Below are 12,021 nucleotides of genomic sequence, written 5' to 3'. Positions count from 1 at the left end.
CTAGCGGAGTGTGTCAGAACTATGAAATCGTATTGGCCCATACGTAAACAAATACCAAAACAGTCATATTTGTCGAAATTTGAAAACTCCTGGTAAGGGTACCGTCATCAACCCAGAAACAAGATTCCTGTCTGACGTTGACCACATATACCTATTATACGTTGCTACCCTTGAGGGAACGCCTCGGATAAGTTTGGCAATTAAACAATTTAAGTAAACGACGTTGGCCTTCTAACAAAAAACTTAAAACTATACTCAGCAATGTGGCTTATAAAAATAATATTTTGTAAATTATTAAATAAATTTGGAAATCTAAAACTTACTCAGCCCTGGGTGTTCTCAATTTATAATTCTAATTTCAAGTTTAATTTCATATATATTTCACCCAAATAATATATACCTATATATGATTATTATAGATGATTATTATAGATGATTAGATACATTTTATTACAGTGGAGATTACTTTAGTAGAAAAGTTTTAATTAATTTCTTTTTATAGTCAGTATAATAGGGATACCTAATATAGACTTAACAAATATACTAATCATGGCAAATAATATTATGTTTTATAATGTTTCAATTAAGATGTAATTTAACTGTAATTACACAAATGTGTTGGTTGCTAAGCTAATTAAGTATTTTATTGTTTAATAAAAATATTATGTTGTTATAATTATTATTAGAAAGGTGTTTTCCATATTTTTGTTTTTGCGTTAATTTTTAGCCATACCTCTAATTATATGATAAACATAGTAATATTTATATACATGTTGTAGGTTTTATCTTAGTACTGAAAATGTATATTTTATAACATTCTCAGTCTTAAGTACTTTCGTATATTTTTACCCCACTGCCAAGGAAAGGTTATGTTTTTTAACCAGTAATCGATTCATACGCGAAGCTTGCACAAAAATAAGTATTCAGTGTAATGAAGCGTACCATGTTTAGTATTTTTTATTATTTAAATATTTGCGAGAATTTTGCTAGGATTTGAAAGGTAGAGTCAGTGGCAACTTGCAATTCATCTGTGATCGGTTGAAACTGATCTATATAGAGGTGATCACATATGTCTATAGGCAGTAATCACCTAACATCAATGGACCGAAAGCTCGTTAGCTACTCCAAATGTATACATAAAATCCCTTTACATTGCAGGCATGGTGATTCTTGCAGCAAACGCGTTGATTAGCAAAACATTAACTTTATGGTTAGGAAAGTTTATACGAGCTGTCGAGAGTGTTCACATAGAAATGGTTAGTCACTTTCTAAAAAATCTTCAAGCTGTTTTTTTATGAAACTGTTTTATTTTAGACTTGTTTGTAAGAGAAGTACCTAACTTAGAAACAAACTATAAAATTGTGACGATAAAAACACCCAAAATTGTACTAGGAGTAATAAATTATTTTAATAACAATAAGTACTTCCACAATAATCCGTCGTTGTAGCTTTCCGTCATCGTGAGGAAACCTGCATTCCTAAGAAATCTTTAAAAAAGTTTTTTAAGTTACCTGTGAAGTCTACCAATTGGCGGTGAACTATGACTTACATTCTCATTTTGAGAGGTGACCTATTTATAGAATATCACTCATATCTAAAACACGGGTAAATGTTAATTTGTTTACATTTCCATTCATCTTGCCAATTGTCATTTACATAGCAACTTCTTCGATTTAATGTAAAATACCATAATTGTACCTACCTCGTGTATATCCACTACATCCGTTGTATACCGACGTCAATAGACCGCCCATAACCAGTTAAACACTCGTTTTCCTCAAGAAAGCAAACTTTGGTCATCGATAACAAACATACTTGTATTATACCTACTTGAAATATAAAATAAGGGTCAGTCTGTTATTCTAAAATATACAAGTGTCATGATTTCCGAATTTAATAATTATTTTTAACCAATTTTATACTAAAACCTTATAGGTATAGAGTATCCGATCTGATAATTGTGACATTTCGAATTAAGAAAAAGGAAGAATAGTTGTCACTGTCAGTGTTTAAAAATGGAAGTTAGGGGGCGGGAGAAAAATACATTAGATCAATGTTATTTTATGTTATCCTGATAATATGTTGTGTTGAAAATGTGGAAATAAAGCAAACCAAGAAAGGTTCATTAAAGAAATAAGTGATGATGGAATTAAGATGAATCAAATATATGTAACAGTACAACCTGATGTGATCATTGAATAAATATGTACTGCATAAAGGTTGTTTTTATTACACAAGTACCGATATTTTGTGTTTACTAATAATTTAATGCGAAGATGCGTTGACATGCAAATTGAAAAAAATCATTGAAAATTAATAATGTAATTGAAGGAAGCCATTAAATGACTTAAACAGCTGCCAATTCTGTCAGCCGTTTAATGGATATCTATTTTTCAAACACGAAAATAATTGACAGTGACAATTGTCAAAAGGTTGCATTTTCTTGTTAGGAGCGAGTAATCTTTACTAATCTATGATAGAAGTTCAATAAATTCGCAAAATATTCAAAGACGTAAATTCGTGATTCGTGACGTGATTCGTTTTAACATGTTAGGCGACTGTGACTATCAGATTAATCAGGGTAATTAGCGGCCTACTAAAGTCGAATAAATAAAAATATACCGTTGTAAAAAGTAGATATCAAGGTTAGTTAAGGTAAAATCGGAGTTAGTAGAGTCGGCTAATTTAGTCATCTTAAAAAAAATTACAATATGATCCTAATTGTCATTTTTCTAAAAGATAGCTACTAATTCAATCGTACAGCTTAATCTAGCTCCGATTTATACTAAATAACTTATACATTATACATTATATACCTAGGATTTTTGCATGTAAGCGAAATCGAGGCTCCTCGTACAAAATAGCGTAGAACATGCTAGCACATAATTACCTTTGTAAGTAAAGTACCTACTCAAATAAACATAAACAGGTTTTGCTTCATTTTGTAGTATCCGGTTCTTAGATTATACTGGTAATTTACTTAACAGGATAAGGGCTCTTAGAATAGTTTAGTATGAATAAACGTATTAAGGAAACTAGTTTTTTATGTATGAAAATTTTCATCATCATCATCAGCAACCCATTGCTGACCCATTGGGCACGGGCACGGGTGTCCTCTAAGAATGATTTGGCCATAGTCCTTCGCGCTAGCCAATTGCGAGTTGGCGACTTCTCATACCTCTGAACTTTTTTTAAAGATTTTTCAGGTATGGTTTCGTCACAACTTTTCCTTCACCGTTTAAGCAAATGATACTTAATTTCTAATACGCACATAACTTTGAAATATCAAAAATGTTTGTGGAAAATCAGATTTCTGGGATTTGAACCCGATCGGAATCGATCAAGAGGCCGAATTTCTTAACCATTGGCTATTACTGCTTATAAACATTTTTTACAGTGCAAATTCTTTGAACGAAGTTGTTAACGAAATCAAAATTTAGGTAGTAATCAAATAAGTTTGGAGTACCTATAATCTAAGTCTTCATCGTAGCGTAAATATCTTTATTGTTTACACTTTTACATTATAGATAACCATAACTATAAGAAAAACTTTAAAGACGATGGAAAATTTTGCAATCTTTTCATTTCGTAATTTAATCATTATATACTGTAATATATTTTAATTTTGTTACAAAAAGTCGACTAGAATATTCCATTCGTCTATTGTTAGTAGTGTAGGTAAACAAAATACCTATAGGTTAATATTGCGATATTTTAGATAAACTTGCCACTTATTATAATTGTAATATAGGGAAATGATAACTTGTAGATAAAGAATTAGGAAATCCATAGATAAAATAAACACGTATCTAATACGCGTCTGCCATTTTTGTTGAAGAAAACATTCTAAACAATTATTGTTAACTTGCAATTAAACATAGTATTTGATAGTATAAAAAGTATAGATATTAAACGTAGTAACTTATGACTGTCTTTTGTATGAATGGTAAAACCCTTTGGGGATCGGTTCTGGAGGCTTATAATCATCATTTCAGCAGTAGTGTTAAGCACTGGTAAAGCAACTCCTGGGTGTGGTAAAGCCGCTCCTCTGACCGACCTCAGCGAAGACTTTCACGCTATATGGGTTCGATTTCAGATGTCCATGGGAGGCAGTGGCGACTTGCCCTCAAGTGGACTACATATTCATATATGAAAAATACATCATTACAATAAATATTGTATTTATTTGATATAGGACGATGTTGAGACATTTGTAGTTCTATGGTCCCGCAATTAATAATGGCCTTTATGTCTTGTGATACAAAATAAACGCAACTTTTTAATATAAAGGCCACGTGCATCTCAGGTCCCTACTGTTGATTTTATTTGTTATTTATCTCGGGTTCTATGGCCGCTAACCCTTGAAGGTGTCCGTCGAAACCCGTTTTACAAAGAAAATATTGCACTGACGCAAATTAGCTAGTTAACGAGGTAGGAAATTCTGTATAAATTACACTGCCATTTGAATTGAATACGGAGGAAATACTACATTATGCCTTAAATAATTATACATTTTAATTATACATACTGTATATTAACCTAATTATGTAGGACTGTAGGTTATTTGCAGTTTATTTGCAAGTAAATAAGTGCAATTTTCAAGGCTGGTAAAGTACAATAACAGAGATCTTGAAACAGTTTTAAGTTTTTAAGTAGTGTAGGTACTACTTGAAAATAGCTATTATTTTAACTCTATCTTTAACTCTAGCAAAGGAGGGGAAAATACCTATTCTCAAGACAATATAAATATGTTGTGAAGAGTAAAGATTCTAGAAAGATAATTCTTGTTAGATTGTGTTAAGTACTTTATATTTATTTTGACATATACATATAATATTATATATCTACCATATAAAAAGATTCAATTGTAGTTTTTACATACCTACTGTTATGTACGAGTTGGTACTTAATCTAATAGTAGGTACTCTAAACACATCATACTCGTATTATTTAGTGGAAAAATAAATAAAATGCGCAATTATAATTATCATGAAATATAATTAAGGTTACCTTATGCCAAATCTTATCAATCTACCAATGATTAAAAATATTTTTGTCTTTTACTTTTAAATTATGTATATCTGTGATTTTTATTAGGTTCTAAATTTAGCATTATAACAGCAGAGGTATGTGTTGCTGTTCTGACTTGAAGGGTGTGATATAAGGGTGGTTTCTAAGTTAAACCGCACTCATCACCTTAAGGGTAGATATTTTTTCTCTATTTGGGATTAAACATAGATGTTCATGGGATGCAGCGGCCACCTACGATCAGGTGGACTGTATGCTTATTTATCTCGGAGTGACTCTACTTGATCGTATGTCCTGATTCCCGAGAACACGACTAAAATAAACCAATTTTCATACGAGTTTATCTCTAGTAATTTGCGTTACATGAAATATACCTAATAAATGAAAATATTCCTATCTATACTAATATTATAAAGAGGAAAACTTTGTTTGCTTGTTTGATTGTAATGAATAGGCTCAAAAACTTATGGGCCGATTTTAAAAATTCTTTCACCATTCGAAGGCTACATTATCCATGAGTAACATAGGCTATATTTTATATGAAATATATTTGATAAATTGATTTTGAGGCGGTACAAAGTTTGCCAGGTCAGCTAGTATTCCTATATTTTCATATGCCATATAAGGTTTTGAGATTATTCTTTGTATGCTTAAATACTTACGTAGGTATACAGCAAAGTATACAAGGTGGTTGGTATTTGTTTAATGGTATGACGCATGAAGTTTTTAGATGTTTAATACTACCGTTGTAACAAGGTAACTCAATACAAATAAACAAGGTTTTTTAGTTATTAAAATTAAGTTATACAAAAACAAGATTAATTACAACGAAAACATATCGATGTAATAACTTTTTTACTTATATAATTTATAATTTCATAAAAAACTCATAGGATACTTATAAAATATTTTTACAAAGTTAAAAAAACTAATATAAAAACTAGCTGACCCGGCAAACGTTGTGTTCCCATATAGATAAAAAAATGTTAAGGGTGAACAACCCTTATCACTTAGAAGTATGAAAAATAGATAGTAGCCGATTCTCAGACCTACTGAATATGCATATATAATTTGGTAAAAATCGGTAAAAACGTCTCGGAGGAGTACGGTAACTAACATTGTGACACGAGAATTTTATATATAAGACAAGTAACTGTTTTTTAGTAGCTTAATAGGAAGGTATATCGTATACCTATTATTGTTTTTCTAAATTTTACATTTATGATGGTTTATAAAGAATTGATTGCTCTACCTGTGAAGGAAAATACTAAACGGATGAAGGTTCCTTATATTTTCAAGGTGCGCGTAATCTATTAAATCGCACTCGGCTTTTTAGAATCGGATTATTTAATATAATTTAATCGTACTTCTTAGGGTTCATTTACATCCGATTACAGACATAAGCGCGTGATTTGGCAGACTAAAAGTATTTTTCTATACAATGCGTATTAACGTATGTATTTGTATGATTTTGTTTACCAGAACTGACATGTTCAATGTCTTTAGATATAAAGACGATATACACGATGAAGATTATAAAATAGACAATATTCTTTCAAATAACACCGTTTAATCTTAACGATTACCCGTCGTAGAGTCAACCTACCCTGATGATGCCTTTTGGAGCGAAACATGTGTGGGTGGTTGTATGTATGGTGGTGTATATTTTTATTTCTTGCATCTGCACGCATCCTTTGTAGGAGGGGGCTAGTACATACTGCATGGTTTAAAATATACATTATACACATTGGAAGCGTATCGTTGCGAAGTAGTTTTGACATTAATTTAATAAATATACCAAGTTGGTAATTACGCTACGAGATCATTAATATGATTGGTATAGTTGTCATAATTAATTTTTAGTCCAATTAAGTTATATTCCAAAATTATAAATTAATTAACAGCACTTACCACGTACTGTAACTGCAGTTAGCCGACTTTACTCATTAATATTTCTTGTATAGAGCACCCATTGTGAGACTCAAGGTTTATTGGGGAAAATAATAATGTTTAATTGACACAAGTGCAACTTGAATTTTATTGATTTATTTAATTGTAGTACTTATATTTTATTATGTAGTTACTATTTTACGATAATTAATCGAAAAAGATTTGTAGATGAAAAAGCTTATTTAATCAGTAAGGATTAAGTTTCGATATAACTTTTTAGTACGCATTTAAAAATACAAGCCTATGTAGAGTATATAGGCGAATATGTTGCTACAATCCTTATGTGTAGCTATGACAAGACCATTGTTTTATGTATATTGCACAGTATAGAAATGTCGACGAGAATTGCAGTAATTACAATGCAGAGTAGTCATACCAGGTCACGTATTTTTTAGAAATAAATTCATACATAATTATAGAGCGCATTCTACGTCATGTATCACTCATAATAGGTGTTGGAATTTGCAATGATTATGGAAATTTACAATGCTACATCCAAGTTTTAAGTTACACAGTTTTATTTACTCTGTTGACTGTTCTAGGCATAGATGTATAACCTAGTATAAAATGTCATTGGTTCTAGGTAAATAACTTTACCCAGCGACTTAATTGTTACTAAATAACTGGTATCTCTATTCTCTATCTGTTGTTAGATATTTTTTCTAAAAATATAGGCTTGTTTGACCGCGATCTCAGTTTGCTTTCGTCTCACGCTCCCAACAACCGGTTGACTCTACACGACGCAAATCGAAAATGGACTTTGAACAGCCTTGATTTGACTCGTTTTGTTTGAACGCATTTAGTAATGCCAACAACATTTTTGCAGCCTTTTTCACTTTGTTGTGCGCAGATTGGCGACATTTTTTTTTGGTCGACGTATGAGTTATTTATTTTTATTTATCTATTTAGCGCAGTGGTTAAATATAATCGTAGAGAATCTTCGATCAACAATTTTTGAAGGTGGTAGAACCCTTTGTGGTTCGACTCTGGCGGCACCACTGCCACACCTATTTCTACCTAATAACAGCAGTGTTAGGCGCTGCTGTGTTCCGGTTTGAAGGGTGTGGTAAGGGAGACAGACTTTTTCGAGGCTTAGTCCTCAGGGGTAGCGGCGCATCTATGGCCGACCTCAGGTGGGAATATCTAATCCTATCTGGGGTTGATTACAGATGTCCATGGGCGGCAGTAGCCACTTACCATCAGGTGGACTGTATGCTCGTCTGCTACTACTATAATATAAAAAAAAACTTTCCAAATGGTGATACAAATTCAAGCAATTGGTATTCTGGATCGAAGTAGAGAATTCTTAGTTCCATCCCTTATTATGGTTCTTTAGGACATTCTCTATCTTTCTAGTTTTTGATTTCTCGTAATGAGACAAATTCGAAACCGGGGGAAAAGAAGTAAATATGGTAGTAGATAATAGGATGACTTTCTAGTACATTACCGAACACTGAATGAAACACCCCGTACAGTGCGACAAAACACAGACACTATAATTATAACACTTATGACCCTCATTTCTAGGGAAATATACAGAGTTATTATTTGAGTTAACCTTGACTGTTGAGGTGCCTTTTCCTAGGTATTTGATATTTACGACAAATTAAGATTATATTTTTATAAATCTTTTTTTAAATCAATAAATATTTATGTGTTTGTGTTCTTTTTACTCGTATTATATGCGGAAGATATTGTGAAACAGGATTAAGGAATTAATTTATTATTTAAGCAACCGATTAAATTATACAGGTTAAGATCATATAATTTGAGTCGTTTGAGTTTATTTATAAATATCGGTTATTTTTTACAACAAGCTTTATACATGATATGATTAAAATAGTTATAGAACATTTATAACATCTGCAATGGGGAAGTAGTAAATATTGATCTACATAATAAAAATTAAAACAGATTGATAGGTTAAATATACATATTTTATAGATTATAATACAGAATTAGAAAACAAATAAGCACCAATGACATATAAAAACTAATCATTGACTGCCACCCATAATTATTTGTCGTCAATCCTAAATAGCATTAGAATACTATCTGAGGTTGCTCGTAGATGCTTTCTTCCCCAGAAAAACACGTTGGAATGCTTCGTACCTGTAGTTACTTCGTTTCGAAATAAAGTAGAGCATGTTCTTGTTCATATATTGATTTTAATGCATTGAGGAGTAAGATAATGTTTAGAAAAACCTTGTTATTTTTGCGTAGTTTGATGTAAGTTCAAATATAATAAAGACAGACGTGTAATTATGTAAATAACACATTGTTACCTCATGTCATATTGTAATGCACGGTACAAGGTACACGTAACTTTATTTTAATTCTATCTTTAAAACGTTTAACCTGTTTCGCATATTTTAGGTACTTTACTTTATATGTAATTTTTAAAGGTTAATTTTTGACAAAATGACACTACTTAAGTCGTTATTAACCAGCACCATCTGTTTGTAAAAAGGAACTTATTTACGGTAAAATCTAGGTTTTAAATACTCCAAATTTAATTTTTAATTTTGTTTCCTAAATGATTAGGTAGGTCTTAATGTGCCTAAACAAGTATTAAAATTCATTATTACCTTTATTATTTTAAGCATATAAATAAAGGAGACCTTAATGTGTTTAAGAATCAACAGACCATAATATTGTGTTTTCACTAACATATTTATATTTTTGGTTTTAACAGACATAAGACAAGTATTCTAATATATGAACACAGCAACATATTATCAAAAGTTCACACTCGTAATTCCTAATATACCTACCACACGCAACGAGAATAAAAATATACGCGGTATTAAAAGCGAAAGGATACTCATTCACTGACCGACTGACATACCATTGTAGAGCTTAAGCTATTGGAGTTGGCACCACGAAATTTGGACAACGTGTTCATTTTATGATATAAGCAATGAAATGATTTTTGATAAGGGCCTTACATGACGAGCTTTAAGGGCGTTACATGAAAATTGAGGGTTTGTTTGAAAATCTGTCTAAGTTGAAGCAATTGTTTCAATGTTTTTATGGAAAATTAACGTAAAGGGTTAAGATAGGATTGATTTTTCTAGTTATAGTCTATGCGAACTAAGTCGTAGGTAATAACTAATCATCTCGAACCGTCCAGCAAGCGACTCCGGGAAGGACGGCGGTATGTGTGGTCGCATATCGTCGTAAACACTACATGATGTGGGAGGAGCGAAAACTGCTCCCCCAGGGTAGTGCCCGTTGGGCATCGCGCTTGGAGGGCTCCGGTTGTGTTCCGTTGGAGATATCGGAGTTCTCCAACAAGCGTTGAGGACGGCTACCGGGGGGGTTTTAGTGCGGTAAAAATCCCACATACCCCGGCGTCGCTCCCACGTCGTCGGGTACCTTTTGAAGGTTTCCCCCTCGAGAAAAAAAAAGGTAGTAACTAATCATAAATTATTCTTACTAAATCCGAGTACATGGAGTCTGATTACACAAGTCATTACAATTCTATATGGGTGAAGAATGGGGAAGAATGAAAACAAACTCGGCTCTAGATGATCTCAGTGTGCGATAATAAAATTATTAAAATCGCTTTGGATTGTTACTACGCTTAATATTTGAATTACTGCATTATTCATTTCAATAAACTTTTTGCTGTATATAAAAACGCAACATAAGCATATGTAGCAATCAGTACATTAATGCTAAAATATAACAAAATTGTACTAATTATGTATATTAATGCATGCATATCACATATTAAATGCTCATTAAAATGATACGAAAATAAATAAAACCACTTTGGTCCCTTTCAAAATTAAATTTTGTTTACACTAAACGGACGGCGGTTTGGTTACTTTATTTATATCACTTTATTCTGGAAAATAACCAGTGATACTTACTTACTTTAACGTAAGAAATCTTATCTCAGGCGTCTAATGCTTTTGTTCTGGTTAAAGGGTGTGGTAAGGAAAATTCAGCGCACTCCATCTTAATTCTTCTAGCAATGCAAGGATCGATTGACACATATGTATCTACTTGTGTTTTATATGAAGTTTGTTGCACATGTCCATGGCTTGTAGTGACCACCGTATAGTGGGCTGAATACTACTTTTATCAGATAAAGAAGTAGGCCTTTTTTTTCTTGACAAGGGGCAAAAAAGGTGCCCGACGATGTCGGAGTGATCCCGGGTTATGTGGGATTTTTACCGCACTAAAACCCCCCCCGGAGGCCGTCCTCATCGCTTGTTAGTGAACTCCGGAACATAACCGGAATCCTCCAAGCGCGATGCCCCGATCGGGCTCTGCCCTGGGGGAACAGGTTTCACTCCTCCCAAACCATCTGGTGTTCCCGGGGTCACTTACTCGACGGTTCGAGCTACCACTCTTGCCGCCCGCAACCCCGGAAGCCTCCTTTTAGTCTCCTTTTACGAGAGGCAGGGGATACCGTAGCCCTATTCTAGTCCAGGAACAACAAGGACAAAAGAAGTAGGCCTGGCGGTAGGTTTGGGTTAACAATAGTTATATTGTTTATACTTGTATACTTACTCGTATGTATGTATTTGTTTATACTTGTGTATGTATTTGTTCAAGTAGCTAGTTTTTGTAGAGTTATAGAGATAGGAATTTAAAACTTTTTTTTTTGTATTTATCGCGAGTTTGGAATAATTTGACGTTTATAATGCTGTGTAATAAATCCGCCTGACCAATAACTTTAGTGAAACTATAGTAGTTAGTTACTGACTTTAGTATGTAAAGATATTATTTGTTACTATATATAGGTATTATTCTGAAGAAAGAGCGACATATTTCATTTTGTGAGTAATTTATTTCACATAATGGGACTTTGAGAGTATAAACAAGAAAGATTTATGGACATTACATAAAGAATACTCAATTACTGGAAAGGAAAAATAATAATTATATGTTATACAAGTTATTATTGTACATCTATGTGACAAAAAATATATATTTCTGTGATAGTAATTTACGTTTATATTTCCAGTAAATGATATGTTATGTAACTGTTTTGGAAGATTCCATAGGTAACAACACAATGTTGTTGTA

This window comes from Epargyreus clarus, unplaced genomic scaffold (assembly GCF_041222505.1).
Source record: "Epargyreus clarus isolate Ecla_fem2 unplaced genomic scaffold, WU_Ecla_fem_2.2 ptg000024l, whole genome shotgun sequence".
NCBI classification, from domain to species: domain Eukaryota; kingdom Metazoa; phylum Arthropoda; class Insecta; order Lepidoptera; family Hesperiidae; genus Epargyreus; species Epargyreus clarus.
This window is presented reverse-complemented; position numbering follows the sequence as displayed.